Source organism: Phyllobates terribilis, unplaced genomic scaffold, assembly GCF_046119375.1.
Source record: "Phyllobates terribilis strain yellow unplaced genomic scaffold, ASM4611937v1 Scaffold_12__6_contigs__length_324123572, whole genome shotgun sequence".
Taxonomy (NCBI): Eukaryota; Metazoa; Chordata; class Amphibia; order Anura; family Dendrobatidae; genus Phyllobates; species Phyllobates terribilis.
Window position 1 is genome coordinate 174,478,137 of NW_027362772.1, and position 9,008 is coordinate 174,487,144.

General features: G+C 41.2%; 2 non-coding genes across 2 annotated transcripts; both read right to left on the reverse strand.

Moving 5' to 3' along the window:
• Positions 1-877: 877 nt before the first annotated feature.
• Positions 878-950, reverse strand: TRNAF-GAA (transfer RNA phenylalanine (anticodon GAA)). The gene has a single exon. It is a non-coding gene; the product is annotated as a tRNA-Phe (tRNA).
• Positions 951-4,118: 3,168 nt separating this feature from the next.
• On the reverse strand, positions 4,119-4,201 carry TRNAL-CAG (transfer RNA leucine (anticodon CAG)). Its single transcript has one exon. It is a non-coding gene; the product is annotated as a tRNA-Leu (tRNA).
• Positions 4,202-9,008: the final 4,807 nt, after the last annotated feature.

Below are 9,008 nucleotides of genomic sequence, written 5' to 3' on the forward strand. Positions count from 1 at the left end.
AATATCTAAAGTTGCACAATTTCATTGAAATGCGGTGATGCCCCATATGTCTTCAGAAACTACTGTTTGGTCACACAGCAGGGCTTTGAAAGTAAGAGCGCTATTTGGGTTTTGGGAATGCAGATTTTGCAAGAATATTTTGAGGGTGACATTTGCGGAGTTCCAAAAGTACCAAAACAGCAGAAACCCCTCCAAAGTGATCCCATTTTATAAATTACTCCTCACAATGAATTCATCAACACCGGCAATTACTATTATTGTTCAACAGGTGTTTTCACTCTGCAACATCCAGAATTGCAAATAAGCCAGTTTAGTGCCCAGCTTGCGCTTATGGAGACAAGCACCCCATACATTTTAAGTGGGCTCTCCTCGCTAGAGAAATGCCAAATCTGTGGATTCTTTGTCTTACCATTAACGTAGAAACCCCTATTTTTAGAATGAAAGATGATGGTCCTGAGTTGGGGCTTGTGTTTTTTGCCTTCCTGGCTTTTTCCCCAAACAGCTTTGTTCCTGGCATATTTTTGAAGCATATTTGTCTCAGTAATGCCACAGCGATTCATAGTCAAACATAAATGGCTGAAATCATTCAGCTAGTGTCTGATACATCCTGCCAGTATTAGCTATCAGGTTTCCTTTAAATCCTCATACAGCTAAGTCAAACTAAAATAAAACAAAGTGATGACGTCCAGATTGAAGGAAAAAATACAAAAAATATTATTTTCCTCAAAAGTTAAAAGTGTTCAGTTCTCAAGTTTCTATCATTTTATTTCCTGTAGATAGTTATAATGATTAGGATTTTTACATTCTCTGTAAACAGTCAGTCCATATTCTTTGTTTATTTTCTGCTTAAAATTTAATGGGTGAAGAAAAAAACTTTTGCCGAAACCCAGGATTGAACCAAGAACCTTTAGATCTTCAGTCTAACGCTCTCCCAACTGAGCTATTTCGGCAGGACACATTTAGATTCAGGAATGTTCAACACACTGTAGATGTCACAACTGGATGTATTTATTTTTACTTTGACTTGTTTTTGCAAGATTATCTATATTTGAAAGTCCCGCTATTTTGCGTGCATTTTAAGAACTTACATTAATTCTTTGTGAATGAATAGAAAAAAACAGCAATTCTGCATTTTTTTTACATTTTCAAATTTACTCAATTCGCCAGGGTAATTCTGACTGTGTCTCTGTAGGACAGGTGATGATTGAGCATAAAACACAATTTGTAAGCATAATGTTGCATCAAGCTTTATTTTTTTCTTAGGTGCAAACAATTGGAGTGAAGATAGGAGATGCAAATTTAGAGAAAATATTCTACTGATTGTTAATGTTGAAAGTGAAAACATTTGTCCCAAAATGTGGTGAAACTTTGATGTCAGTATCACATGCACATTTCAGACTTGTTAAACTATGTTCATCTGCTCTTTTAGCTTTTGTTTATTAAGTATATATATAGTCTATTGATGCCTGAGGTAAAAAAATCTGAAATTAGACTTACTGGTAATTCGGTTTCTAGGAATCTTCCACGACAGCACCTTAGGAGGTTCACTCTCTGCCCTAATAGGGACAGAGAACACATAGAGATGAAATAGTCCCTCCCATTTTCCTATCCACAGTATTTTTCCGATGCCAAAGCAACAACTAACATATGCACAAAGAAACTATTTGATTTTCCCTGAAGTCTTTTGTGAAAGCACAAATTCAGGACATTTAAGATTTGTCTCAAGGACCCCAAGGAATATTGCCAAAGTGCCAACGTTGAGAATTGGTTTTGCTAAGCCCCATCACTTTTAGTTATCGATTTGAGATTGCCACCAATAGAGCGGACCCCCAACTAATCAGTAAAATGAGTGAAGCTGTACAATTTCTTGAAAGAAAATGCTAATGTCAGAAGTGGGATTCGAAAACTCACCTCCAGGAGAGACTGCGACCTGAACGCAGCGCCTTAGACCACTCGGCCATCCTGACTTCTTTTGGCTTTTGTAACTTAACTCTTTCTAAGCTAAGCAGTAGAAAGATGAGCATTACTTGTGATGAAAGGAAATATACCATGATTTCTTTTATTTTAATATTGATTTCTAGCCTATTAGTTACAGCCAATTTTGAGCTTCATGACCAAGCACCGTTTTTTAAATCTGACATGTATCAATTTATGTGGCAATAACACTGGAATGCTTAACATATCCCTGTGATTCTGATAGTGTTATTTTGTAACACATTGTACTTTATATTAATGGTAAATTTAGGTTAATATATATTTAGTTTTTCTTGTGAAAATATCTAAAGTTGCACAATTTCATTGAAATGCGGTGATGCCCCATATGTCTTCAGAAACTACTGTTTGGTCACACAGCAGGGCTTTGAAAGTAAGAGCGCTATTTGGGTTTTGCGAATGCAGATTTTGCAAGAATATTTTGAGGGTGACATTTGCGGTGTTCCAAAAGTACCAAAACAGCAGAAACCCCTCCAAAGTGATCCCATTTTATAAATTACTCCTCACAATGAATTCATCAACACCAGCAATTACTATTATTGTCCAACAGGTGTTTTCACTCTGCAACATCCAGAATTGCAAATAAGCCAGTTTAGTGCCCAGCTTGCGCTTATGGAGACAAGCACCCCATACATTTTAAGTGGGCTCTCCTCGCTAGAGAAATGCCAAATCTGTGGATTCTTTGTCTTACCATTAACGTAGAAACCCCTATTTTTAGAATGAAAGATGACGGTCCTGAGTTGGGGCTTGTGTTTTTTGCCTTCCTGGCTTTTTCCCCAAACAGCTTTGTTCCTGGCATATTTTTGAAGCATATTTGTCTCAGTAATGCCACAGCGATTCATAGTCAAACATAAATGGCTGAAATCATTCAGCTAGTGTCTGATACATGCTGCCCGTATTAGCTATCAGGTTTCCTTTAAATTCTCTTACAGCTAAGTCAAACTAAAATAAAACAAAGTGATGACGTCCAGAATGAAGGAAAAATTACAAAAAATTTTATTTTCCTCAAAAGTTAAAAGTGTTCAGTTCTCAAGTTTCTATCATTTTATTTCCTGTAGATAGTTATAATGATTAGGATTTTTACATTCTCTGTAAACAGTCAGTCCATATTCCTTGTTTATTTTCTGCTTAAAATTTAATGGGTGAAGAAAAAAACTTTTGCCAAAACCCGGGATTGAATCGGGGACCTTTAGATCTTGAGTCTAACGCTCTCCCAACTGAGATATTTAGAAAAGACACATATAGATTCAGGAATGTTCAACACACTGTAGATGTCACAACTGGATGTATTTATTTTTACTTTGACTTGTTTTTGCAAAATTATCAATATTTGAAAGTCCTGCTATTTTGCGTACATATTTAAGAACATAAATTAGATCTTTGTGAATGAATAGAAAAAAACAGCAATTCTGCATTTTTTTTACATTTTCAAATTTACTCAATTCGCCAGGGTAATTCTGACTGTGTCTCTTTAGGACAGGTGATGATTGAGCATAGAACACAATTTGTAAGCATAATGTTGCATCAAGCTTTATTTTTTCTTAGGTGCAAACAATTGGAGTGAAGATAGGAGATGCAAATTTAGAGAAAATATTCTACTGATTGTTAATGTTGAAAGTGAAAACATTTGTCCCAAAATGTGGTGAAACTTTGATGTCAGTATCACATGCGCATTTCAGACTTGTTAAACTATGTTCATCTGCTCTTTTAGCTTTTGTTTATTAAGTATATATATAGTCTATTGATGCCTGAGGTAAAAAAATCTGAAATTAGACTTACTGGTAATTCGGTTTCTAGGAATCTTCCACGACAGCACACATAGAGATGAAATAGTCCCTCCCATTTTCCTATCCACAGTATTTTTCCGATGCCAAAGCAACAACTAATATATGCACAAAGAAACTATTTGATGTTCCCAGAAGTCTTTTGTGAAAGCACAAATTCAGCACATTTAAGATTTGCCTCAAGGACCCCAAGGAATACTGCCAAAGTGCCAACATTGAGAATTGGTTTTGCTAAGCCCCATCACTTTTAGTTTTCGATTTGAGATTGCCACCAATAGAGCAAACCCCAAACTAATAAGTAACAGGAGTGAAGCTGTACAATTTCTTGAAAGAAAATTCTAATGTCAGAAGTGGGATTCGAACCCACGCCTCCTGGAGAGACTGCGACCTGAATGCAGCGCCTTAGACCACTCGGCCCTCCTGACTTCTTCTGGCTTTTGTAATTTAACTCTTTCTAAGCTAAGCAGTAGAAAGATGAGCATTACTTGTGATGAAAGGAGATATGCCATGATTTCTTTTATTTTAATATTGATTCGTAACCTATTAGTTACAGCTAGTGTTGATCGATCACTAAAATGCTCGGGTGCTCGAAGCTTGGGCCGAGCTCGCCGTGATACTCGGGTGCTCGACCCGAGCAATGAGCCCAATGTTAGTCTAAGGGAGACCCAAGCATTTTTGGTGTCACACCCCCGGCAGTCTTTTAAAAGCCTAACAAGTGCCCAAAACAATAGTGACAGTGCTCAAATGACATGGGCACAGCATGGGGATCGCCCCAGGAAGCGTTTCTGATGCCCAGGTCACTGCTCTCAACAACGTGGTCAGAGGTAGTAAGCCACTTTTAAGGGCTCACAATAAAACGTTCAAAAACGAAACTGAAACTGCTTTCCTGTGAAATATGTTAAGGATCTTCCTTTCCACTGTAAAAACTTGTGTATAAGGTAAAATAAATAACCCCCCCCCAAAAAATACTCCTCCACACCTTGGGCAAATGCATTCACCGGGAAATGTAATTTTAACATTTTACAACCTTATCTGGCCATGTACTGTGTGACACATGCATACAGTGCTGAAAAGACATGGGAACAGCATGGGGAAGACCCCTGTAAGCATCTCTTACACCCAGGTCACTGCCTAAAAGTGTGCCCATCAGAAGTCATCCTTGCCGCATCAGAAGATGCAGACTTGCAACTATCCCCGGGTGTCCACACTCGGTCCCCAGCCGCCCTGCAGCCGGTTGTCCACACACGATCCCCAGCCACCTGGGGGCAGCCGGGTGTCCATAAACGGTCCCCAGCCGCCCTTATTTCTCCTTGGAACATCCCCCCACACACTTTTCTTAGCCCGGCCAGCTTTAGGGCAGCATTGGACAAGCCCACCAGAGAACCAGACTACTCCGGTGGGCCCTGGCTTCTCCATCAGGGGAGTTGAGAGTGCCAAGGTGAGGACCATGATGATGATGACACAAGTTAGCATCTGCTTTGTTTTCTTGGAATGCAAGCGCATGTATGTAGTAGCGGCTAGGCCTGAGGTGGTCAGCGTTTTGGTGCATATCCTACCTCCTCTGAGGATTGCTGGATGTTTTCCTGCTACTATTCCAGTTCTATGACTCCCTTTAAAAACAAAGCTTCAGGTGATAAATGATGGATGAGGTAGTGGCAAAGGAGAAAGAGGAGGAGAAACAGGGACCATTCATATCAATATCAGGCCAGTCAACCACATATGTCTTGTAGGATATGTTTCAGTAACAAAAGGAGCAGTTCGGCTATACAGTTATAGGGCATACAGTGAGTGCAATGCCTAGAAAAAATTTTGAGACACTCCAATGCCCCTTGGAAATGACATGGAGGTCAGAGAGCCCTAACTAAACCATTTTTTCCATTTATAGCAACTGGATGTCCTGTACACTGTTGGCCTAAGCAGTGAATGGAAGGCTTTCCAAAAATTATGAGGAACTGCAATGCCCCATGAAACAGACGTGGATTACAGCTTACTAAAAACCTTCTACCCATTATTGGGGAGTGGGTCTCCCTTAGTTTTCGCCTTTGCATTGAAAAGCAAAAACTGACTAAAATTAAGAGGAAATGCAATGCCCGTTGGAAGAGTCGTGGACGTTAGAGGTAATTAAAAACAACATTTCAATGGCCCTTGGAAGAGCTGTGGAGTTCAGAGTGGCTTAATAAGATGATTTTAATGCCCCTTTGAAGAGACGTGGAGGTCACAGTAGCTTAACAAGACGGTTTTAATGCCCCTCGGAAAAGACGTGGAGGTCCCAGTATCTTAACAAGATGGTTTGAATGCCCCTTGGAAGAGACGTGGAGGTCACAGAAGCTTAACAAGACGGTTTTAATGCCCCTCGGAAAAGTGGTGGAGGTCGCAGTAGCTTAACAAGAGGGTTTTAATGCCGCTCGGAAAAGACGTGGAGGTCCCAGTAGCTTAACAAGATGGTTTGAATGCCCCTTGGAATAGACGTGGAGGTCACAGTAGCTTAACAAGACACTTATAATGCCCCTTACAAGAGCCATACAGTACAGCATCTTAAAAATATTATTCCCATTATTGGGGAGTGGGTCTCCCATAGTATTTGCTCATGCCTTCCAAGCAAAAGCTTCCAAAAATTAGGACGGAGCAACTTGAAATGCCCCTTACAAGAGCCATGCAGTAGAGCATATTACAAAAATAAGTCCCATTATTGGGGAGTGGGTCTTCCATAGTATTTGCTTATGCCTTCCAAGCAAAAGCTACCAAAAATTAGGACGGAGCAACTTGCAATGCACCTTACAAGAGCCATGTAGTACAGCATATTACAAACATTATTCCCATTATTGGGGAGTGTGTCTCCCATAGTTTTTGCTTATGCCTTCCAAGCAAAAGCTTCCAAAAATTAGGACGGAGCAACTTGCAATGCCCCTTACAAGAGCCATGCAGTACAGCATATTACAAACATAAGTCCCATTATTTGGGAGTGGGTCTCCCATAGTATTTGCTTATGCCTTCCAAGCAAAAGATTCCAAAAATTAAGACGGAGCAACTTGCAATGCCCCTTACAAAAGCCATGCAGTACAGCATATTACAAACATAAGTCCCATTATTCTGGAGTGGGTCTCCCATAGTATTTGCTTATGCCTTCCAAGCAAAAGCTTCCAAAAATTAAGACGGAGCAACTTGCAATGCCCCTTACAAGAGCCATGCAGTACAGCATATTAAAAACATAAGTCCCATTATTGGGGAGTGGGTCTCCCATAGTATTTGCTTATGCCTTCCAAGCAAAAGCTTCAAAAAATTAGGAGGAAATGCAATGCCCGTTCGAAGACTCGTGGAGGTCCCAGTAGCTTAACAAGACGGTTTTAATGCCCCTTACAAGAGACGTGGAGGTCAGAGTGGTATAACAAGACGCTTTTAATGCCCCTCAGAAGAGACATGGAGGTCAGAGTGGTATAACAAGACGCTTTTAATGCCCCTCAGAAGAGACGTGGGGGTCAGAGTGGTATATCAAGAAGCTTTTAATGCCCCTTACAAGAGACGTGGAGGTGAGAGTGGTATAACAAGACACTTTTAATGCCCATTACAAGAGACGTGGAGGTCAGAGTGGTATAGCATGAAGCTTTTAATGCCCCTTACAAGAGACGTGGAGGTCAGAGTGGTATAACAAGACGCTTTTAATGCCCATTACAAGAGACGTGGAGGTCAGAGTGGTATAACAAGACGCTTTTAATGCCCCTTACAAGAGACGTGGAGGTCAGAGTGGTATAACAAGATGGTTTTAATGCCCCTCAGAAGAGACGTGGAGGTCAGAGTGGTATAACAAGACGCTTTTAATGCCCCTCAGAAGAGACGTGGAGGTCAGAGTGGTATAACAAGACGGTTTTAATGCCCCTCAGAAGAGACGTGGAGGTCAGAGTGGTATAACAAGATGCTTTTAATGCCCCTTACAAGAGACGTGGAGGTCAGAGTGGTATAGCAAGACGCTTTTAATGCCCCTTACAAGAGATGTGGAGGTCACAGTGGTATAACAAGATGCTTTTAATGCCCATTAAAAGAGACGTGGAGGTCAGAGTAGTATAACAAGATGCTTTTAATGCCCCTCAGAAGAGACGTGGAGGTCAGAGTGGTATAACAAGACGGTTTTAATGCCCCTCAGAAGAGACGTGGAGGTCAGAGTGGTTTAACAAGACGCTTTTAATGCCCTTTACAAGAGACGTGGAGGTCAGAGTGGTATAACAAGACGGTTTTAATGCCCCTCAGAAGAGACGTGGAGGTCAGAGGCGTATAACAAGACGGTTTTAATGCCCCTTACAAGAGTCACACAGTACAGCATCTTAAAAATATTATTCCCATTATTGGGGAGTGGGTCTCCCACATTCTTTGCTTATGCCTTTCAAGCAAAAGCTGACAAAAATAAGGACGGAGGAACTTTCAATAATGGCAACATGGACCACGGTCACCCTGGTGGTATAGTGGTGGTGGAGGCTGAGGATAAGGAGAAGAACATAAAACAGCCGAAATGAGGAAGCCTATACCCATGTGTGGGTGTGAAGCGGTGCATATGAATACACCTCCCGAAATAACAGAGTGGATTTGACTTTATGTTACTCTGTTGTCATTTGGTGGTGATGAGAAGTCTGGCCCAATCCAGCCCTTGTTCATTTTGATAAGGGTCAGCTTGTCAGCATTGTCAGTTGACAGGTGAGTGCGCTTATCAGTTATAATTCCCCCAGCGGCACTAAAAACACGCTCCGATAGCACGCTAGCAGCAGGGCAGGCCAGGACCTCCAAGACGTACAGAGCGAGTTCATTCCAATTGTCCAGCTTGGATTCCCAATAATTAAAAGGCACAGAGGAATCACGGAGGACGCTGGTACGGTTGGCAAGGTACTCCTTAACCATCTTTTGAAACTTTCCACTCAATGTGAGAGTACCCAGCGCCTCAGGGTCTGTCCGAAGGGAGGGTCTGAGAAAACTGTCCCAGAACATTGACAGTGTTCCACTGCATCTGCTGGATTGGAGTTGCCTCTCTCTCGCTTGTACGCTTTGGTTGGTCAACAAACTGTGACCTCTGCCGCTAGCGTGTTCAGATGGGAATTTTTTTAACAGTTCTGCAGCAAGGCCCTTCTGGTACTGGCTCATTTTTGTAGACCTCTCCACCTCAGGAATAAGAGAGTGAAAGTTCTCCTTGTAGCGGGGGTCTACAAGTGTCACCAACCAGTAATAAATGTCACCCAACATTTTGACGAC